Here is a 25,014-nt window from a genome sequence, read left to right as displayed (position 1 = left end):
TGTAATTGTTTTCGTTTACAAATTATTTCACAACTATTTTTAAGATCTCACGAGTTTTCTCGTGGCTTCGGACAACATTGGAACTTACAACTTGTACATGAACGTGTATAATACAAATGCAATTTGTGTACCCAAACTTTCGGCCGATATTGTACATACCTTCTTCCAATCTCTGTTGTCATCGTAGTCGTTACACTCGTCATACTCGTCATAGTCGTCATAGTCGTCATAGTCGTGCGCACTTTAGATTTACGAGGATACACCAGAGCGGGATAACTAGCGTGCGCTTTCCGCTTGTCACTGAGCTGTAATAAATATATGCCTGGTTCCGAATCGTATAAAGGTACATTTTTCCGAAGGCGTGAGTGCGCTCAAAGCGACCTAGCTTATGTACTATATAATATATACATATATATCTATATATTCATATAATACGTGTGTGTGTTGTGTGTGTGTGTGTGTGTGTGTGTATGTATATAGGAGAACAGCAGCGTCGAAAGTACGACGGGAAAGATTTACGACGGTAATCCGAGAGCGAAGCGAACGTTTCTTCTTCGCGTAGGCGCCATTAGTTTCGCCTCTCCGCTATAATTCCTTATGATAATAATTCTGCACGTGTATGAAGGGTAGGACGTATTACTATATGTACGAGCTATCCCTACTCTATCCTATCCTATCCTATCCTTTCCTTCTTCTCCTCCTCCTCCCCCCCCTTCGTCCTTCTATCTTTACTCTCCCCTCCCTCCCTCCCACCCTCTTCCCACTCCCTCTTTCCCTCTCTTTCTCTCTTTTGGTGCTAACTCCCCAAAGAAAAGTTCAGAAAAAATATAGCCACTCCAATTGTCTCATGACTCAAATGGGATGCAGATCTCGACGAATTTTATTTATTAACCTGGATATTGTATGTGTCACATTTTATCCTTTTTATAAGAATATTTTTCATGAGGAACATCCTTGCTTTTTTTTTTTTTTTTTTTAATTTTTTATGACATCTACCGGAAACGTGAATTTTTGTTCTCTTAATTTTTTGAATTTGGACGACGTACAGATATGTTGAAAAATTCGAAGAGTACATTTTTGAAATGAACGCTTTTGCGAAAAGTATTTTATTATTAATTCCATTGATTATTCGACGGGATATGCGAGATGAATTTTTTGTTGAAATTTCCGAACCTTTATTATTTTTGTATCATTCATTACATCCTTCATATATTTTTACATATAATTCTTTGAATACTTTTAGTGAACTAAATGAATGTGATCTTAACCGTTTGTAATATTTTATTCTCCAATAGAAACCTTAATAGTAACTCTTAATTGAATTATGAAATATCTGCAATAGTTATTTTAAAATTAGATAATTAATTCAACATCTCTGGCAAGAATATTTTGATTTAACTGTATATAAAATACGAATATTAATTCTTTATTTTTACGGTATGTTGCATACGAAAAATAATCTTTAAATCTCGATTAAAAAATAATAATTGCACTCATTATTCTTTTGAATTCATGGTTGGCGTTCCGGATAAAAATATTCACGTCTCGTATAGCAAAATGTACCTTGTTAACAGTTTAGACATACAAACGACTATTATCGAAGTCTTTTGAAAATTTTATTTTCTTTCTATTCCTTCTTATTTTTTCATTTTCTCTATCGTATTTTAAACGATTTTCTTGTATAATCGAAATCATTGCACGCGATTGAAGATCCCATTGAACGAACTCATTTCCCATTAGTAATATCTTTCATCTATCTATCTTGTTCACTCCATTGAGAATTATAGGAACTTATGGAGGAAAGTAAGTATTTTTGTGTATATTTTTCTCTCTCTCTCACATACACTGAAGTTCTTTTACCATCGATCGGAACAGCGAAGCTGCATGGTTGCGTGGATTGTATCTGTTTGCTTATTTTCTCTCTCACACATAAACGCATTCTCTTAAACGTTAGAAATATTTCTTTTTTTTCTTTTTTTAAAAGCTTCGATCAGAACGAAGCTGCGTAGCACGCTTTTATCGCTGCGTGCCGCATTATGGCGATACGTCAGCACGCGGTTTTCTCCGCATCAATTGCCATTCAAATCAGCAGTGCCGATCGTGCTTCAGGCAGGATGACGGGTCGTTCCATTCGGCTCTGTATGTGTGCGAGTGTGTGCACATATGCATATACATATACATATTCATATGTATATGTATATGTATGTGTCTCTACGTGGTTAAGAAAGAGATGGAAAAATAGATGTCTATCGTCATGATGACGACGACGACGACGACTTCGACGGAAGAGGAATCGAGGTGAGCATCGTGTCAAGGCTATGGAACGAACTCGATCGTGCATTGAAATTTGCTCCGATCCCTAAAGAAAAAGAGAGAGAGAGAGAGAACGAGAAAGAAAAAGATCGATCGATCGTGATCGTAACGTCGTATGCTTGTCTTAACGCCGGTTCGGCTCGTTAGACGTTTCAAACTTTCATCAGATGGTCACGTACGTTTCATTGCTGATTCTTATAATAGAAATCGTTCGATAAATTGATTATTCATTCTTTCGTGACTATAGTTTTTTAATTTTTTGTTATTTATTGTCGAATAATTATATGAATTTTGTTTGTTTTATCAATGCTTGTATTTATGTTGGTCTGAGATACCACGTGTTTTTTTTTAATGCCTAATGGTTAAACGGTGATAAATTGTATTTTTATTTTCTGTTAAATATGTTTGTTTATTTGTGTATATGTATAAATAATTTTTCTGTAAAATGGCTGACGTAGTATAATAATTTTATGGTGAATAGCGAACAATAATTTATTTATTGTTTATTTTTGATTGAAAATATTTTCTTTTATTTTTTCTGACATAATGTTTTTAATTTTTCATTTATTATTTAATTTTGTGTATTTTATTTAGATTCATTATTTCATGTAATATATCTCGTTCTTGGATGTTTGAAATATAATAATTTAGATGGGTGATTTTATACATATAGAATATTAATTTAGTATGTAAGAGATATAACGAGAATTTTGTCATCGTTATTTATCCAGCTGCCAATTAGGTTATACGACTTATCGCGTACCTTTTGAGAAGTCGTCGACAACGAAGACGGAGACGAAGACGAATGTAGCGTACTTTAAATTAGAAAATTTGTATGCCAGTTGTACGAAGGCTTTTTCTTTCCTTCGTCTCGTAGGAAGTACCTTCTCAACGTAAAGACTTTCAAAGAGTACGTTTATCGTTAACGTTGGGGAAAAAAAGAAAAAGTACAAAAAAAAAGAAAATAGAAAGAGAAAGATAAAGGAAACGACCATATTAGCATTATGTGAACGTAATATTCTGTATAACTAGAGGAACTCATTCGTTATCCATATTGTCCTAGTATTCTCCGTACTTTTATTTTCTTATCTTTGTTGTTGTCGCGAAGAACCATATTATTATTACTAACGAAAAGTTTTCATCAAAGGAAAACAGCCATATTTACTTAATTACTTGTTAAAAGCTTGCTGATGGTTACTACTTTAGCTTTGAAAGCTCGATGATGGGGAAACCTTAAAGGGAAAAGATCATCGAATTCGAAAACCTGTCTTCTTCATCTTCTTCTTCTTCATCGTGTCAAGAGACTGAAGAAAATAGAAGATATTTATGGAAGGTGAAAGCCCTTTCATTCGTCCGACAGTTTTGCTCACTTTTACGACGTCTCGTAGCTCACAAAGGAAAGAAAAAAAGAAGAAGGGGAAGTAGGAGAAGTAAAGAGAGGTAAACGAAAGAGAGAAAGAAAGAGAGGGGGATTGAATATCATCACCTTTGTCACTTACCGTAGCCTCCGGCCATCTAAAGCATCGTCTGTTCATGGAAGAAGATATCCGTGTCGCGTCAAGGCCACGTGACATGGCAGAATATTGAAACTACCCTTAGAGAGTTGAGAGGAAAGAAAGAAAAAACAAGAAGAAAAAAAAAGGAAGAACGAGCGGGACATTTTCGTTCTTTTTAAAAAACAACACATCAAGCAAAGCTTCTTCCTTTTATCATCCTACCGTTCCATGTCAAGGTTATACACTGAAAATTTAAGTTATCTAGAAAACAATAGGAACGACTCGCTATGCAATAATTTTTTGTTGCATCTCCTTTTATCATTTATTTCTTTCTTTTGTTTGTTTGGATGGCTGTTTTTATCGTTTTTTATGTCGCAATGTTTAGTTCCGATGACGAGTTGATGATGAAAAAGATCGGTTGACGTCGTCGAGTTTTGTATAAGAATATAGGATGCACTTGGTCGTTAAAGTTTTTTTTTCTTTTTTCCATGTCACGTTTATCTACTGTAGTGTATGCATATGTGTTTATAAACCACAAAGTGAAGTATTTTAATCGGAACACTTAAATATCTACGTTATTTATGATCTTATGTAAATGCTTCTTATCCATATTCCGTATTTTGCACAGAAAAGTGGCCTTTTATGTACGTTAAAAAACAGATCGTTTTAGAAAATATTTGACTTTTGATAATTCTAAAAAACTATGTCATATATTTTTTCAATGTATATTTATTCAATGTAAGAATACTAATAAATAAATTTGAAATTTATTAATATATGCATAGTCGGCTTTTATTGACCGGTTGCCTAAAATATTGGCTATTTCTATTCTATTATTTCTTAAACATTCTATTATTTTTAAATATCATTTTTGTAACTTATTAATACAATTATCATTTAGTTATCTTAGCTTTCTTAATATCATTATTAATAATCATTAATAATATTCAGAAGAAACGATGTTAAGTTTTTATTACATTTTATCTCTACAAAGTCCTCTGATATCGACGAAGAATTTTGAGTTCTCATTGATCGATATTTTGTACGATAAGTAATGTGTTAAAATCATTACTTCGAAATGATGGAAATTTTGTCGAGAAAATATTTTTCGAATAATAACGAAGAACATTTAATTGTTCCAATTAAAATATCTCAACTTGTATACATAAATGTTAGTTTAGTATATGTATGTTTGCACAATGGTGAATTTTCACACGTGAGCTTAAGCAGAAAATATAGAAGGAAGGTGGTTTTGATGTTGGATTCTCATACGACACGTTCGAAATTTCGAGGCGAATCGTACGGTCTTCTGTATGAGAGAGAGAAAGAGTGAGAAGGGGACGGAAGGACGGGGGAAGAGAAAGAGAAAGAGAAAGAGAAAGAGAGATAACTAACTGCAAACGGATAGATAGCGCTCACGGGACAGGAAATGCAAACGCGTTTACTTCGTTGGTATACTCGAGCTTCTCCCATACATACAAAGATACATATATAGACACACACACCCATACACACACATACACACAAATAAACAAGCACACGTAAAACGAGAGAAGTTCACTCTGCATTCTAAACGTCTCGTTAATTTTGTGTTTCCTACTTGTCTCGTGAAAGTCAACTTGAAAGTTTCCTCAAGTTGATTAATATTACCTATTTAAAAAAAAAAAAGAATTGAAGAAAGATAATACTTAAATATACAAATTAAATAATAAAAACAACAAATTCGTGCTTCTTGTTTGGTCAGAGTTGAAAAGTTTCGAACGAAGTTAAGTGTTTACGATTAAGGTGTTATTTTTCTTCGCGCGTATACGCGTACTTTATTAATTAGTTTTATTTTACATGTAAATTTTATCGTTCTCAAAAGAAACGTAAAGGGGGGGTAAGGGTAATAGAAAAAATAACATTTAAAATTAGAATCTTATCTTTTTCTATATAAAATCGATTTGATATTGATACAAGATATCGTCGTGTTGAATCAACTACGTCAGATCTTGTTTCTTTACGCTTAAGAAAATATCGATATACTCTTCCAATGTTAACCCCACCCCAACCCACCTATCCACCTTTTCCATCAGCTTTTCTACGAAATGTAATTTATGTTTCTCGGCTGGTCGAAGAAGGCGTAACGTAACATCGAGTCTCTTATCTTCGAATCGGAAGCAAAGCAACGATACCGCGGTAGCCTCCAGCATTGAGCGCAAGTTTCTCGTTTCTCCGGGCATCGAATTGTCAAGATAACTCGTTCAAGAACTTACCGATACGTGAGTTCATTCTTTCATCTCTATCTCTCTTTCTTTATCAACTTCCTCTTGGCTACGTCGTAGTTATCTTTTAAAAGGTCTCGATACTTCAACAATGAAAATTCTATCGAAAATCGAGCAATTTGTTAAACAAGTTCATTGACCTTTTTCTCTATGAAATCAAAGTATTTATTTATTAGTTTATTATTTACGTTAAATAATGTTTTTGCTGTATGGTTTAAAATAATTATACTGGTAATTTAAAAATAGGATTTTTTTTATAATAATTTCGGTTATCAATTTAATCGACTGATAATCGACTCTAATTAAACGGAAAAAATATTTAATAGTGGTCAGTAGCTTTATAAATAAATATTCTATACGTATATAATATTACGGTATTAGATAGTACATATATATAGATAGATGTTGTATACTATGATATTAATATATTATATTTATATAAATAATTTTTCAATATTGTGTGTAAATAGATAATCAGTATTTATAGTAGAAAAAACATCGCTTCAAAGTCGCGTATTAATATTATTATAAAATATCGATAAATTTCTATAATAATTAATACAATATCGGTAACATTTATTGCGTACTATTTTTGGCATACCGGCCACATGCGCTTTAATGGAAAATTTTACATATCGTATGCGGTTTACCTAAAACCACATCTATCAGTATGGACAGAAAAAAAAATGTATTTTACCACGAAATCGTCACGTAACCTTTACACAACTCTGACGTATACGACTTGCAATAATATTCTTACGTAAACCGTAAATTTGAATAAAATGCATATATCTAATTCTTTCCTTTTTCTTTTGTAATATATAAATATTAATTCAATAAATACTAAATATGCGAGCATAATTTTCGAAACAAATTAAATCCTATTTATTTCTCAAACATTCGATCGATAAATCGTTATGTACTCGTAACGTAATTACGACAAATGTTAGTATTTGTATACTGGTACGTATACATCTATGTAAATAACACACATAAATAGTAGTTTCCTTCCTTGTTCCACCAACTGCGATTAGAGACCTTCGTATAGGAAGGTGCGAGCACGCGAACGAGCAAAACGTTTCTTGATTTCGTTTCTTTTATTACTCGACCAATCTCGACACGGCATTTTATTGGCCCTTCGGTCTCTCTCACATCAGTCGCTTTTCGTCGCGGTTAAATTATAGCCGTCATGGTACGAACGACCAAACGTTATTACGAAACGCCCTTTTAATGTTTCGCGAATCGCGTTTGTAAACTACCGATATGAATAACGCTATAACATTCCGAGTATATAAATATACAATTTTGCACGTGTTACGAGTGGATCGTAATCATCGTCCTACGGTTTATTTATTTTCTTTGTAAATTTACTATAACAATAAAAAAAGATTTTTATATATGTATACATTTTTCTTCTATCTAAAAAAGAGGTTAATCAATAATTTATGGTAGAATATAAGAATTTTATTTATTTCTATCGAAAATGGGAGTTTTATGAATTTGTATTTCTTGGTAGATACGCGGAAGGAACGCGGAAGTGAACTAGCCTCGCAGAATTGAGTTAAAGTTCGGCAACCTTTGAACTTCATCGATAATATGGCTTATCCGCCAACAGCGAAATCGTTTCTTCGAACAATCAGGATCGGTTCTCGATGTACGGGACATAGTAGATAAGGAATCGTACCGAGCCTAAAGACGATGAACGATAACGACCGTTCGAGCTATCGATCGGCTTTGAGCCTTCGAGAGGAGGATGGATCACGCGCATGGGAGAATTATATTGAGAATGACGTAGGAGTGTACGAGAGAGAGAGAGAGAGAGAGAGAGAGAGAGAGAGAGAGAGAGAGAGAGAGAGAGAGAGAGAGAGGTCTTGAAGTTATTACATTTATGTGCAGAAAAATCCATGACGTCTCATTAAAATATATCCTTCATTTGTAATGATACAAAACATAATATTTTCTATGCTATTTGAATGACATCAAATATGCAATATTTATCTGGCAACAAATATTATTGCAGAGAGATCATTTTTTAGGGACTTTCCAAATGGTTTTGTGGGTTTGTATTAGTACATGGTATTCTATTAAAATATATCCTTCATTTGTAATGACTCAAAATAAAATATTTTCTGTGCAATTTGAATGGTATTGAATGTATCAATATTTATTTGATAATAAATATTTTTATATCGAGATAATTTTATTTGAAATTCTCTCCTTTTTAAGTTTATTTATCTATATTTATCGTAGCTGATATTTGTTATTCAGGTGATTTTTAATTGATAAAGGAATTAAAATGAAAAAAATATGAGTATTTGTTTTTATCGCGAAATGTAAAAATCTCGAGGAAAAATAAAAATGGAGAGCCGGTTCAATGACTCGACAAGCCTACGAACGAAGGCTGCTGCAATAAATGAACTTTACGATACGCCGACGACGCACACGTTCTCTTCCTTTCTTCTCTTTCGTCTTTTTCTACTTCTCGACCCTTCAGCAGAGTACATACAACCCTTTTCCCGAACGATCGTTCGCAGCTTCGAAGCACTTGTCATATACACATGTCTTCTCGTTAAAAGTTGTCTGCGATAGATTCTTAGCATTTTTTTTTTATTCCGAAATTTTTCAAATTATCGATAATATTAAATAATATTGATATTGTTAAATATTATGAATAAATGTTATGAAAAAAAAAAATCAAACATTATTACTATGTTCTAAAGATTGATCATTTATTTAAAACATTTACTCACTAAGTATTAGTCTATCGAAGATATCTTAATTGAAAAATTAAAATTATGTTCTTCTTACTTACAATCTTTCTTTCTCGTTTACTTTGATAAACCATTTTCGTCGTACGTTTACAAAGACTCGATTTACTCGAGCAAATTGCGTCTTCGATCGACAGACTATAAACCGTGACTATTCTCGTATCCAAAGTCCTATAGATACAACATAGATACATACATATATATATATAAGTAGGTATATATATACACAATATATAGATAAAGATATATATGCAAACGTGCGCATATTCTATACGTATATATTATACAATATGTAGATATATATATACATATATAGCATAAAGATATATCTATATAGACGAAGTAACCGTATATTCGCGGCATTCGATAGAACTTCACCGAGATACATTACGGTATTCCGCTTTTCTCCACTTACACGATTACATGATCTTACCACGTATGACGTATTGCGTTACGCTAGACACCTCTGTTTATGTCATATATTCATATGCCTACAAAGAATAGAAAACGTGTTTCAACGCTTGTGTTATACGAAAATAATATCATTGAAATTATAATATTTCGTTTTCTCTTTCCCTTTTTCTCTCTCTATTTCTTTTTCTTAAAAACACACACACACACATACATTTTTAATTTGTTTTCATCCTATATTCTCTTCTTCTCTTTTTCTCTCTCTCTCTCTTTTCTTTTTCTTTCTCTTTTTGAAGTTATACTTCTTTTATTTACTCTTCTCTTTCTTTATGCTTCTCTTTTTTCGTTATTTAATAAAATTTCTGAAAATTCTTTCTCTTTTTCTCCTTTTTTCATTTTTCTCTTTTTTTCGTTATTGAATAAAATCGTAAAAAATCGACTGTGTTAATGTTTTATTAAATTGTTTTATTATTAAACACGTAAACCATGATATTACTAATAGTAACAGCTAAAGCAACATAGATGATAGCAAGGACGTTGTTTTTGGTGGTATGAAACGGCAATTAGTTATTATATGGCTGAGATAATATGTGCTATTACCACCATTATTGCTATCGTGTTTGATGGTAAACGCGTTAGTTTGACGTACCAGCTTGGTGCCGGTAAGTATTTGGGCATTCAACGGTAATATTATGAACACATATTCTTTGGCCGAAAAGTTGCTTTCTCGTGGTGTTGGTAGTGGTTATAAACAATATTGGGTTTAATAGTAAACGAACGAACGAACTATCTCGTTTCTTTTGTTCAACTAAACTATACACATATTTCATTTTATTTGGTTATATATAATATATGAACGATTAAATCGATTGTATTTTATTATATAATATATCGAAAGCTATATTATGGAAAACTTCCGTGTTCGATCGACGTCAAAGAGTACGTTTATATATAGAAAGAACTATGCAAAGAGAAGAAGATAACGTGTAACAGGATTCGCGTGTTCAAGAACGACAAATAATGGCTTCGTAGACGCAGCATCGTCTTGTCCTACACGAGATAGTGTTAGTTTCCACTACTTCCTATGGAGATTTCTCTTTATACGAACGTGTACTTACTTATATACTTACTTATTTACTTACTTACTTACTTATTTACTTACTTACTTACTTACTTACTTACTTACTTACTTACTTACTTACTTATTTGCTTGCCTTGTTACGAGAAATTCGATAAGATAATTCTAACGTAGTTTTCTATGTCGATTTTTTTTTCCAACTTGACTAGAGTATCGTTTGAATTTGTTCTAAAAGTTTTAATATTCATACACGTTCTTAAATAATTTTGTAACACACGTTTCGTAAGTTTCGTAATGTTTTTACTGGTTAATGTTTTGTTAAATAAGTTATTAATATCTATATGAATTTTATTTTTTTAATATAAATAACAATTTATTAATATTTTGTGTTTTTTTATAGGAAGAGAGTTTTATTAGAATTATATTTAAATGCAGGATTAATGTATTATTATTAATAATGATTTGATATACTAAATTCTAATATTGTATTGAATATTGATAATTAAACACTTTTGACTATATGAATATTATCAATATTTTTAATTAGCACAAAATTGTAGTAGGGTTGTATTAATTTAATACTAATCATACTTACATTTTCGTCAGTATTTATAATAAGGGTTTGCATTAAGGTAAGAATATTAATAAAAATTGATACTAAATTATAAATATTTAAATGAAATAAGCTTAAAACTATTTATCCAATTAATATAATCATCAGTCACATCGAGTAAACTCAATAAAATAAATCCTAGTAAAACAATTCGTGCCACAGAGATATTTTATCGTACTTTTATAGTAAAGTCTTCCGTGTTAGATTCGTCTAACTAACTTACTTAATCCTTAGCTGGGAAAGCTACAGAATTGGTACACTAGGAAAAGATGGCGGAGGTGAAGGAGGAAGGAATAAAGGAAGAAGGGATCTGGTTGGGACGGGGGATGAAGGGCGGAGGGGGAAGGGGTGGGGGAGGGGGAGGTTGGACGTTTTAAGCGACAACACCGCCAGCGAGGAGTCGTAAATCCGCGTCGAGAAAGTTCGAAGACGATGAAGAGGTACGAGCCGAACTCCAAGATGCAAAAGGAGAAAATGAAGAGAAGAGTTCTTCGCGGTTCTCTGTCTAAAGAGAGATAGAAGCTGCGGTAAACTAAGGATGAGTGAGAAAGATAGAAGAAATAGTAGAAGAGGAGGAGGATGCTGCATTATCCGAGAGAATCGAAGTTTGGCTCTCCTGAAAGATTCTTCTTTGCGATACGAGCTTTGATGGATTGTTTTTCCTTTTTTTTCTTTTTGCGCTTCCTTCTTTTTTCTTCGGAAAATTTTTTTTCTTCTTCTTTCGTTCTTTTTTTTTTTACTGGGAGGGAGGGAAAAAGAAGAAAGCTGAGGCAGCTAGCCACTTCCCGCAAAACGTGGCGTTTTCAAGAAGAGAACATGAATCATCCGAACGTAAGTGCGTGTGTGTGTATGTGTGTGTGTGTGGTGTGTATGTGTGTACCTTCTCTCGTCGTTAAGATCGTTCAGAACTTCCAAACTCGAAGGAACAAACGTGAGTCTCAAGAGAAAACGTTGTTGAATTTGGTATGGAGACCAGGGAGACACGTTTTTTGCTATAAGGATGATGATAATCGTATTCCATGAACGTAGGGAACATTTTCTATGATTAGTTAACGTTATCTCTTTCTCTCTCTCTCTCTCTCTCTTTCTCTCCGTAGCAAATGATCGTAGATTTTGAGGAGGAAGCTTTTGATGGTAGTTTTCTTCTCACCTCCTTCCCTTATTCTTCTTCTTATTCCTATGGAAATGGGAAAGTCCTTGCTTCAAATTTTCTTTCGCAGATTGCAATTAACGTACCATGATCATTACCAGTGTTAATTCGCACGAGTTTCCAAGTCGAAATTTGGGGTTGAATTAACACGTAACCACCGTACGGTCTGGAGCGAGTAAGAGTCAGAATATGTGCGTGTCTGTGACCATGTCCGTGTGTAAGAGAAAGAGAGAGAGAGAGAGAGAGAACTGCGGCGAGTTAACAGCGTTACCGACGCGTCGATATGATCGCAATTTCAGCTTACAACCATAATTAACGCGGACTGCATAGCCAGAGCACTTGAGTGGGCAACGCTAAAACGTACTTTGCCAGCCATTAACTGCGAGAGATGCGAGTCCCAGCCGTCGCGTCCTACCAAATGAAACTCTGGAAAAATCACGGAAGTGACGTCGAAGGGTCGGGAAACGTATAACGTTTTTTTTTTTTAAATCCTACGTGAAAGCTACTGAATTATTTTTTTATACATTTTTACAAGCTTTTTTTTCTTTTTATCGTCGCACAGTATTTTTGATATTAATTTAACGATAAATATTTTTGAGAAATAAATTGTCATTATTTCCGTGAATATTTGAAAAATTAATAAGCGTTAATTAACGAGGATTGATTTTGTTCGCGTTATTTCATGCTGATTTTTTTATTATAAATATTAATTAATAATATTTTATTATATTAACTGGATAAATACGAGCCATCCTATATTTTTTTTATTTTTTTAAATTATTAAGCACATACACACGCACACACACAATTCTAATAATAAAAAATGCTTTTAAAACAGAATGCTATAAAAAATTATTATAAACTATAATAATATTTGCGTGTCATCTGGATAACCTTGATAACTGGAAAAGGTAGAAAACTAAAATGACAATTTCTTAATCGTGCCACAATTAATTTCGATTTTCTCAGTTTCGAGAAACTATAAAAGAGATGTGCGAGCAAATAAGAGAGAGAGAGCGAGAGGGAGAGAGAGAGAGAGAAATAGAAAAGACTAAAAGAGAATTAGGTCTTATGGGATTTCTCTTCGGCGGTCATAGAACAGCGGGAAAGATATCATACTTTTAGGTGAAAACCTTATACCGCACCACTTCATCTTTCCTTTGACAGAAACTTAACGGAAGAATGAAATACGGTCGAACTCTTAGACCTTATTCATTTCACTAAATTTTATTATGTATTATACTTGTACGCGGTTCGATTTAATGAGACAATGATATAGTTTCGCATGATCATCGCAAAAATTAGTCTCGAAAAAAATACAGCGATAGGGATTTGATATGAGTGGTTAAGATTAATTTTCTATGCGAATTACTTTTCGTGATTTTATGTAAACCCGTTTAGATGCCTAGCGTTACATTGCAACGTTGATATACGTTCGAATGTTAATCGCAAAAATTAATCTCGAAAGAAGTATGGGATTATGGTGGATTAAAAGTGGGAGGCGGTGAAGATTAATTTTCGCTACGAATTATTTTTCGTAATTTTATGTAAATTCGTTTAGACACCTAGCGTTATGTATATTGCAACGTTGTTATATGTTCGAATGTTCATCGCAAAAATTCATCTTAAAAGAAGTTTAATGGTAATGGTCGAAAATGGGGATGGCAATATGAGTGGTTAAGATTAATTTTCTATTCGAATTACTTTTCGTGATTTTATGTAAACCCGTTTAGACTCCTAACGTTATGTACATTGCAACATTGATATACGTTCGAATGTTCATCGTAAAAATTAATCTCGAAAGTATTATAATATTATGGAGGATTAAGAGTGGCGGTAGTGAAGATTAATTTGCGGTGCGAATTACTTTTCATAATTTTATGTAAACCTCGTTTAGATCCCCTAGTGCTACATTGGTACGTTGATATACGTTCGAATGTTCATCGCAAAAATTAATTTCGAAAGAAAGATGGTGATAAAGAGTTGGAGAGGTAGGTGGTGAGTTTATGGGTGTTTGAAAATGAATTTTCCCTGCGAATTACTTTTCATAATTTTATGTTAATCCCATTAGGGCTGGCAACGTTACGTTAGAACTTTATACACTTGCGTTAATATGCACATACGTTATATATTATTATGACATAGCAGGCAACTGTATTCGTGTGGAGAGGGAAGAATAGATATGAGACATGTTAGCTTTCATAACGTAGTAGGTATACCGTGTTTGGAAGGGTTGCTCGTCCAAGGATTATTGTCTCCCTTTATAGGATATACAATATTCATTCACTATTCCATCAAAGGAATCCTGTAACGGTGTTTGATATAAACGATCGTACGTTCACTTTTACAACAATCATATTTTTTTTTCTCCTACCACTGTTCAACTTTATGTATCGTATTGTTGCAAGAAAATAAAAAATAATAAAAGAGGAACGGAATAGAACGATAAAAAAAAATGGAAGGTAATAATATTTTGTTTATTTATATACATACAGGAAAGATTTCATATTGAATGCATGTACTATTGGTAGTAAAAAATATCGTAAAATCAATATTTATGTATTATATACGTTTCGTTGGATAATCCATTAGCAGTTTCACCGAATTTTTCATCTTTTTTTTTTGTCTTTTAAACATTTGTCCGATGCATTCACGATAAAGTTATGGGAATGTTTTTCTTTGCTATCTATATATTTGTATAAGAAAAGGAGAAGTACGCGAATATTATTTTTTGTTCCTTTGTTGTTTTGTATTTTTTACTTTTATTTTTTTCTCTTACGGTTTACTGTCAAAAGATTATTTATAATTAAGCAATGCGATGTTATTGTGCGGCTACTTGTTCTTTTTTCTCTCTCTCTCTCTCTCTTTCTTTCTCTTGCAATAAGGAGCCACAAACAAGCTCGTTTTCCAGAACCAATATTACGAAACAGATTTTCATATTATTACTTTTCAAGTCGTAGTCCATTCTCATAGTAGTGCATATGCGAGGCTTATTTACTCATTTTTAAGCAACTCCCGTTTTCTATTCTCGACCCTTTTCACTCTCTCACAATCACGATTTGTGTGGAAACATTTTTCCTCGCAGAGGTGATATGTATGTGTATGTGGCAGTGGTGGTGGTGGTGGTAGTTGTGGTGGTGGGAGGGAGGAGTAGTCGCATTGCCAATTGAAACGTAGAACTTTAAAACGTGGTCAGTTGTGGCGTGACAAAGAAAAAGGTTACACTACGTGGAAAAAGTGTATCTATTTTCTTTGTTTTGATTTTTCTGACTTTTTCTTCCTTCTTCTTTCTGTTTTCATCCTTTTACCCCCGATCCTTTTTCCCTGGTGTTTGATCACCTACGATCTTTTACTTTTCTATTTCTTAATCCTTTGATTCCCCAGCTTATGTGCACTGAGAAAAAGAAAGAGAAGTCCTTCGAGATTGCCGCAGACTGAAACTTCCGACGGAAGTTTCATGATTTAGAAAGACACGTTTCTCGCGAGTCTTTCAACTTATTCCTATACTTTCAAAGAATCCATAACCGATATGTAGTTACTTTTCTAGATTCTTTTTTCTTCTTGTTGTCGTTGTTCTTCTTCTTTTTCTTCTTCTTCTACTCTATTAAGGCTATTAAATTAAAGTTTTTTACAACCGGATCATAAAAACCTCCGAATTTTATCATTTTTTCAATTCTTTCTTATTCTCTTTTCTATCTCGATGACGATTCTTGATACGAGCTTAAATTTGTACATTTAAATACATTTTTATTTTAATATCACTCAATGATAACAATTTGTATTCAATTACCAAGAAAGAGTTCGATTTATCTTAATATTTAACATATACGTTTCTCTCAAATTCGGACAATATATTTCTGATAAACCTAATGTATAATCGTAAGGAGAAAAATAATATGTTTATTAAAACTATCAATTGACAACATTTCGGGTCAATTTACATAGGTGAGGTTGAAAAGTTTTGATTTTAACACAGAAACACTGATTTTTTTTTTCTTTTTTTGTGATAGAAGTTTATTTTTAAGTGATCGCATTAACAATAGAGTTATTAGCGACCACTTTCATCATATAGGTTTTGTCAATATGATTATCCGATGATTAAAAAGTACGTGGATATCCGTTTTACAAAAAATTCAGTAAATTTATCTCTTTAAAAAAAAGTAATACGTTTCGAATATTGTTACTTTCATTCAAATTGCTTCGTAGATCTTCTTTAATTCGCTGTTGATTGCTATTGTCAGTGTATTTGGTGCAATAAAGTAGAATACGTTCGATGTTGTTTGGCGTATTACAAGTTTCACATTTGGGTGGCGTTTTCTTAGTGAGTTAGTGTGTTAGTTATTCGTGTGTTTAATACGAATACTTGGTCTCTTTTGTTTAACATCGAGATTTTGGGCATCTCTTAGACACTTGATCTTGTTTCATGAAGTTTTGTTTGGGCGCTGTTAATCCATTTGAGATTCCAAAAACTGATAGAAACTTCTTTAATTATTACTTTAACATCTTCGAGATTTATCCTAATATCTTTGTAGATTGGGAGTTTGGCAGACTCGTGTGCAGTTTTGTCTGCTTCTTCATTGCCGCTGTGTCCGATGTGATTGGGGATCCATACTACTTTAATACTTTTATCTTTTCAATATTTTCTTGAATATCACGTATGGATTCGTGGTACGATCTTTTAGAAATTCTTTTTACCGCAAGTGTAGAATCAGTAAAAATTGTAAAATCGTTGGCATCGTGGTTTCTAGCAAATAATACTGCTTTACTTATCGCATATACTTCGCAGGCTAGATGAAAAAAGGTGTTGGGTAGTCTGCAGGTGAAGGTATAATTACCTGTAGGAAAGGCACATTCAGCTGACTCAGAGGATTTTGAACCATCAGTATAAATGAAAATTTAGTTGGTACTGTTAATATAGTTTTGGAATATGGTTTTAAACATTTAGCCATTAATATCTTTTTTTCTGTGTTCGTCAAAGATTAGTTCAGTGCGGTTCTCATATTAAATCCATGGCGGGTACTGAAAAGGATTATGGTCTTCTATTTTCGGTAGTGTTATGCTAAATTCCTGTAGGTAGTTGTGGACCCTATCTGCCAGCGATTTAGAAGCTTTGTTGTTGTAGTTAGGGTTTATAGGAGCACCATTTAGCTGAAGATTGTTAGTTGCCAGGTTATTTAGTAGGTAGACACAGCTGTTACGTATGCTAAACAAGATCTTTTGCGCCTAATGTCAAGTGGTGGTCCGTTGAGTTCGCTAAGAAGGTTGGATATGGGAGTCGTGCAAAAGGCACCTAGAATTATTCGTAAGCAAAAGTTTTGGATGGGATTTAATATATTAAGCAGCTTAAGTCTCGCTGAATCTTAGATTATAGATCCATAATCAATTTTCGCTAGGATCAAAGCTTTGTATGTGATGAGCAAAGTATTTTTGTCAGCTTCCCAGCTTTTGCTGAGTATACTTTTAAGAATATTAATTGTGTTGGAGCAGTCTATTTTGAGGTTCTTAAGATGTTGCCCCCATATTAATTTTTTGTCAAATTTTAGTCCTAATATTTTTAGATTTTCTGTTGATTTGATAGGTGAGGAGGTTAACATGAGTTTTATGGTCGGTAGTTTCTTCTTGCCTCTCCAAAAGGTGATGTATTCGGATTTACTTTTGGAAGAAATGAATCCAGTGCTAGCTGCCCAGGTAGTTAAATTGTCTAGGGATTGTTGCAATAGCTTTTGTGTTGTACCTGTGTTTTCCATTAACAAAAAATAGCGAAGTCGTCTGTTTATTTTTTTATTTTCAATCAAAACTCACTATTATTTTTCGATCGTAGTCGAAAGAATATGCTTCAAACTTTTCAACCAACTTCGTATATTTAACTTTATTAATTTTCTGTAATTTTGGTTAATAAGCAAAATAAACGAATCGAAAAGAAAGATAATAATTGAAAGGAATCGTTTAGACGACAAACATTAGGGGAAAATTCGCTAATACGTTTTCGAAAGCAGCAGTCACAGTTAGACGTCTACTACCAAACATCTTCGTAATTTGATTTTCGTTGAGTCTTAACACGTTCCGAAACTGGCAAGTTTATGACTGTGTGGTGGGCGATGCAGGTGATGCTGGCGTTATGCGCGACTAAATTAGCATTAGTTCCCTTAACCCCCTCCCTCTCGCTGTTTCACCGCCTTCTCTCCTTCTCCTTCTCTTTTACTTCCTCTTCTTCCTCATCTGCCCTTCTTCGAAAGGAATTGCCACTCCAAGTACTGAGAAAACACTTTTGTATGGGTACTTAGACTGCTTACACGTTGCCTCGCTTTTGACTAGTGGAAAGGGTGATTCGGTGGGTGGAAACCTTCACTATTACTCTGTATTTTCTCTGCACGAAAATGGGAGTCCGCATTAATGCGTTTACGAGCACCCTAACGAAACTTTCACCATTCCCCTTGTACCGAACGGAGCAGGGTACCGAATTTTCAATCTAAATGACATTTAATTAAAATGAATAATAAAACATTTTACTTTCTAAGAAAAAAAAACCCGTTATATTGTTTTTCAATAAATGCAGAAAAATATTTATGTGCTATTTTATGTGCTTATGTGCTTATTATGCTTTTTTTTCTTTTTTATATTACTTTTTTTCTTAATACAATCGTCGTACATTGCGTTTAACAAGCTCATCCATCGTAAAAGGTATCAAACGGCCAATATTATAGCCACTACAAGGTGAACTCGACGAGTATCATCCAAGTTTTCTTTTGCCTTTTTGCTAGGAAATAAAAGCGTTTGGAAAGATGAATGGAGGGGGAAGAGGGAGAGAAAGAAAAAGACAAGAAAAAGAAGAAGAAATAAAGAAACCTAACGTTATGTGGCAAATCACGAGCAACGAGAAAATCTCAAGAAGAGAGAGAACAAGCGAGCAGTCCTTTCTTCTTCTTGGATTTTTCTTCCTTACCAGTAAAAACGAGTCTCGTCGAAGCAGCAACAGCAGAAGTAAAGGCTGGGGCTACGTGGTGGAGAAATGATTTAAAAAGAGTTGTTTTATTTTACCAGCTATTTTTCAAACGTGAGATCTTCTCGGTTTTTGATTTTTATCTTACCTATTGGTCCATTGAAAAAAGAAGACCGAAAGAGGGGGAGAGAGAGAGAAAAAGTAATATCGATAATCGTGAAACTTTTAAAATTTAAACTATGTTTAAATAAATCCATATTTCGTTATTTATTTCCTATAAATTCAATTTCGTGTATAAAAAAAAGTGGAATAATAAAAAATCTCGTTGAGAATCGTGGAGCGTTACTCGAATAATATTTTTAAAAAATATCAATTATCTATTTGTTTATTCTAAATACGATTTCACACGACACAACGATAAATCAAAAATTAATATTGAACAATAGTAAAGTAAGTGTTTCCTAAACGATCCTTAAAAAAATATCAATTTTCAGTTTGTTTACTAGGAATCCGATTTCGGATAACTGACATGAGAGAAAAATCAAAAATTGATATTAAACGATCGTAAAGTGTTATCCGAATCGGTGCTTAAAAAGTCAAAACGTTTAGTTTGTTTGTTCGAAATTCAATTTGATATAATACGTAAAAAAAGATAGTAAGGGTAGAAGGGTGGATAGAATATAGAGGAGGAACATTTTCGATAAAAGCAAGCGTGCTGCGTCCTTCCGAAAGGTTGTCGGCCGTACAAAACGGTGCGTCGAAAATGGGTAGTGTCGCTGACAGATTGGGTCCAGTTGCGGTGAGCGAAAATATGGCGGGGAAATTCGCGCAGAGCAGTCCGCAATCGGCAAAATTGCGACGTAAAAGCCGCGGGCTCTGGGTAGATGTTCGTAGAGAACGCGCGGACATTGCTGTATACCAAGCGTTGCTCGGTGCTCAGTTCAGACTGGTTCAACGATAATGAAACTATCGTGGTCGGGTTCTGTGACGTTATAGAAAAAAAAAATAAATAAAAAAAAAATCAGAAAAAAGAGGACAAAAAAGTATAGAAATCTCCGCGCGCGTGGTTTGTATTATACGACATGCGATAAAGGTGTTAAAGGACGTAGTAGGGAAATCACTTCAACGAGATTACCGTGTAGTTTAATATATCTATCTGTTGTAACTTTAACATGAAGGTAATTAAAATACAAATTGTTACATTGTTCTTCGACGAAACAATTAACTTGTTTTTCTATATTATTATTATTGAGATTGATATTTTTTAAATTGTTTTCTCAATCTTTTTTTTTCATTAGCATGTAACAACGCAACCCTGACGCAATTATAATACAACTTTATGAACTTACAAATTGTTATTATAGTAATAAAAATGTTAATTGATTGAGAATAGAAATATTATTTAACGAGAAATAGTTGAAAGAAAATATAAGAGAAGAAAGAAAGAAATAAGAAGAAAAAGTTCTTTCATTTAAGCTTCTTCTGTTAATTGCTTTTAACCAAAGCTAATATCCTGCGGTCATGGTTCAGCAAGACTGTGAAGGGTGTTACCAACATCATCACCGGATCAGAACTACTTTCCGCTCTTGTAAACACCCCACTGAATTTCGTCTTAACTACCATCTCTTTCTCTCTCTTTTTCTTTCTTCGACACTTTTCTCCCCTTCTAACTCAGCCGTGTACACGCTGTCATGTCGGCCCGTTTACTTGTTGGTTCCCCCCTTCCTCCATCCTCCTCCATGCTCCTCCACCCTTTTTCCACAGTTTCTTTTTCTTCTTCAGCACCATTCTCTTCGCACTTTCTCTACCTCTTACTTTCTTTCTTTATTTCTTTCTTTCTATTTCTTTTATTTTCTTGTTTCTTTCGCTCCTTCCACAAGACAGAACATCTCGCGTTTTATTCGTGGACTCTACGAGCCACCCAACCGCGTGAAAACTCGAAAAACCTCGCCAACTCTATAACTGTCTTAGTTTTAGTATCTTTATATATTTTTTCTTTCACACTTTCTTCATATTTTTTTCTTTTTTTCTAAATTTACCGTAATTATCTTCACCGTCATCATCATCTTCTCCTCTTCCTCCTCTTCTTTTTCTTCTCTTCTTCGTGTTTTGGTGTACGAGTATGCGTTCTCGAGAAGAAGACGAAAGAGTCATTCGTAACATATGCTTTTCCACGCAATCATCTCGATGCAGATGCGTACGTTGACTTTTACGAAATTATTACCCCTACTTCTCTCGCTTCTTCTTTTTCTTCTTGGTTCTTATCCTACATTGCACGAATATTTATTCCTTTCACCTTCGAAAAAATATTGTCCTACTCGACGCAATTTATACTCCTCTCGACGTTTCGCCGCAAGACTAAAATTATAAACACGACCTCGAAATATATTCTTATTTTTCTTTACTTGCAACCCAATGCATTTATCTCTCTCTCTCTCTCTTTCTACTACATAAATATTTATGTAGCTATTCGTCACCGTAGGAAAGAATTTTGTGATAAATTTTATTTTCCTAGGCGACAATCCTGCGTTTTCGATGATAGATTCTCTCGACAAAAAAAAATCCAAATATTAATACGTCCACTGTCACGTTGGTCACTCGTAATTGCCGTTTGTTTTATCGATTAGGCCATGTTCTCTTTTATCATATTGTCAGAATCGTGGCTTTAACAGGCAAATCATGTAAAATTAACGCGACAGTCAAGGTATTAACATGATTGATTGTTTTAAAAATTGGATTACCGTTTTCGGTTGTTTATTCGTTGAGATATTGTTGAGTTTTATATTATTGGATTGGCAACTAAATATAAGTGCGGTTATTTTAATAATAATCTATCAACAAAATCCGCAATCACTTAGTTGCCAACCCAATATAGATACATTTATTTATCTTTTTAACATTTATTAATATTAATATTTATTATTAATTTATTATTCGAATCAATTATTTGACGAATGATCGATTATACAATAATGTAAGATTTACTTTATTTATTTATTAATATTTGATAAAGTTTAATTTGATATAATGAAATGAAATAGAATAAAATGGTAAGTATCTATAATCTAAATTAACAATTAATCAACTCGTTGTGTTATGTGTTACTTTTAAACGTCGTAATTAATCCAATATCAGAACGCACGCTGGGGGGGGCCTTTTTCACCACCTTTTCATCCTCCTCCTTCACCTCTCGTCATTTCCTTGCATTCCTTCTCGAAATTTCCCGATCATTCCCGATCATAAAAATTCTAGATTCTTCTTGTACTTCCGGATCGGGAATGTTCGAAAGACTTCGGTGTGACCATACAATAGGCGACAGGTCAAGCACTTCTATCTAGAGAAATGGTTTCTTTCTCTTTCATCCGACAATAAACTCTCATACACTCATACCCATATCACCACACACACGACAGATAAAGAATAGCATTTCCTTAATAGTACTTATAAAGAAATCGTCTATCAATAATTCTAGAAACATCGATGCACCACACACTTCTTGAATTTTCTCTCATCCTCACATTAATATTTATTATTAATTTATTATTCGGATCAATTATTCGGCGAATGATTGATTATAATCAATAAAATATTTTCTCAATTATTCTCGAATTCTACCTACATTTATTTTAAAAATGAATTCGTCGTTAGAACAATATTAATATACGATGCAAACTGAATTATAAAAATTATAAAAACTGAAAGAATATCGGTATCGATTTTATCGAAAAAGTGGGAAACGCGTATAGTAGAATGGCGGAAAGAAAGAAAGGGATTGGGTGAGAGGAAGGGGGGGGAGAGGAAGAGAGAAGGCGTCGAGTCCTCGTTTGTTCATCGTATTTAATTTTGCGCGTCCATCTTGTACTCGTTGGAGAGACGAATTGCCCCGGAAAGCGAGAGACAAGCGTACTGCGGGATGCTTTATCGCGTCCGGTCCGGTCCGGTCCGGTGGTGTGGCCTGTCTGGTATCATCGGGTTCGTCGAAACGTATCGCTTGGTTGAACGAAACAAAAAAATCCTATATTCCGGAGAATGGTGGTGGTGGAACGTAATCCTACTCGTCAAGCATGTTTTGACGTGTATACGTGACGGACGATTACAACGGGATCCGACACCTGTTTAGTTCTTCCTGAACCAAACCATCGAACGTATCTCATTTTACGTGACGCATTGTAATCTACCATAATTTATTATATATTTATTTACTTTTCCTTCTTTATCTCTTTATTTCATTTCGTATCATTTTTCTTTTTTCCTTTTCTTTTTACCACCACAATGTGATTTTTTTTATCCAATTTATGCGAAAAATTATTTTTATACAATTTTTTTTTTTACTATTAGCAAATAACATTTTCATTATACGAAAATATAATATATCTTTTGCAAATTATTCCTCTTTCCTATTCTATTTTACAAATTTAAATATCCCGCGTATTAAATAATAATTTATTATCACACAAAGGAAAGTTAGATTCTTTAAATGAAATATCATTTTCCGGTCTAGAAACGAAACTATTCTTTTCGAACTTTCAACATTACGTTCGAATAAGTCTATGAACTATGAGAAAAGGAAAGAATGTTACTTACTTCCGCACCTCTTATTTGTTCAAGGTAAGAATCGAACAGGAATAGCTTCCAGAGATGGAATATTAACATTTGATCTTCGCTTCTTCGAGGAAGTAAATGGAGCGCAAAGAGTTTCGGGATAGTTCGTGCGTGAGAAATAGGAAAGGGGGTGGTAAGGGGGATGGGGTAGATAGAGGGGGTGGTGGTTGGGGGGAGGAATCTTTTCCGTTTGCTCTGATACCTAATAAAATACCTCGATATTATGGTTGCCATCTCCTCGGGGAAGTATTACGAGGATAGAAAAATTTCTCACCTGGGAAATATGAGTTTACTTTAATCTTTTTTTCTTTCACTATCTCTCCCTCAGCCATCCCCTTATTTTATTTATGTTTTGTTTTTTTTCTCACTAAGATACGCAAACTGTCAAATAAAAAGAAAGAAATCGTAATCGGACCCCAGCGACATAGTCCGACGATTCTTTCGACGCCCCTTCCCCCCACCCCCCTCCACACCGCCTTCTTTTTTTGTATTATTTTTATTTGTTCGTTTCTTTTCTTCCTGACAATTTTTTGCCCCCATCTCCGGCAATTTTGACAACCTAGCCACGCGCTTACGAGTTTGTTTCCAACATGATCGATGCGCGAAGATTTACCGTCCGAGTTCGTCTCGTTTCGAATGCGTTATTGCGGTCGAGCAAGAATATTTGTTTCCAAAGTATTTCGTGCCGTTTTTCTTCGGAAAAAGGGACTTCGAAATTTATTGCGTTTGGCAATAAAGATGCCCTTCCGTTCTGGCAACCCTTGTGAATCATGTTACCGAAATTCTCGGTCGGGTTGCTCTACCATTTTCTTTCATTCTTTTTTTTATCGTTCCCATTGGTTGTATTTTTTTTTGTTCCCTTTACCTCCCTTAGTCGTTCCGATAAACCTTTTTTTATTACGGTATTTCTGGAAATTTTCTAGTTTTCTTTCAAGTTAAAGTCTTTCTAGTTTTTCTTTTCAAATTTTGTATTTTAGAGCAAGGTTTCTTAAAAATCGCAGACATTTTAACATGATTTTAATAAACGGTATAATAAAATTATATTCATATGTTTCGAATAAATGTTTTTTACGATTAATTATCGGTAAATATTTGAATTCGTGTTTCTAGTTCGTATACTATTATATAATACCGAGGATCGGTAAGTTTGAGAAGCCCATTTTTTAAAGGAATACATTTCGGAATTATTTTGTGAGACGTATTTTCGTAATACAGCTCGTAGAAACGTACACTGGTACAGCGTTACGAGAAGAATTAGCCTATTGACTCGCTGTCAGATCGCACTTTCAACTCAGGATATTCACCTCGTGCAACCGTCGTTGTGTGTAACGAGGGAGTGAAAAAAAGATAGAAAGAAAAGAGTAGGAGAGAGAGAGAGA

At 33.8% G+C, this 25,014-nt stretch overlaps 1 protein-coding gene and 1 long non-coding RNA gene across 4 annotated transcripts in view; one reads left to right on the top strand and one right to left on the bottom strand.

Moving 5' to 3' along the window:
• Nucleotides 1–25,014, top strand: part of LOC122524733 (bifunctional heparan sulfate N-deacetylase/N-sulfotransferase) — a 324,826-nt gene that overhangs the window by 197,697 nt on the left and 102,115 nt on the right. The window lies entirely within an intron of this gene.
• LOC122524734 lies at nucleotides 159–8,988 on the bottom strand. Its single transcript, XR_006305613.1, has 2 exons — nucleotides 8,886–8,988; nucleotides 159–305 (listed from the first exon to the last, which is right to left on the bottom strand). It is a non-coding gene; the product is annotated as an uncharacterized LOC122524734 (long non-coding RNA).

The sequence above is a fragment of the Polistes fuscatus genome, unplaced genomic scaffold (assembly GCF_010416935.1).
Source record: "Polistes fuscatus isolate 324 unplaced genomic scaffold, CU_Pfus_HIC Scaffold8, whole genome shotgun sequence".
Lineage (NCBI taxonomy): Eukaryota > Metazoa > Arthropoda > Insecta > Hymenoptera > Vespidae > Polistes > Polistes fuscatus.
The sequence above is the reverse complement of the archived record's forward strand: the minus strand, read 5'-3'. Positions and strand labels throughout refer to the sequence as shown.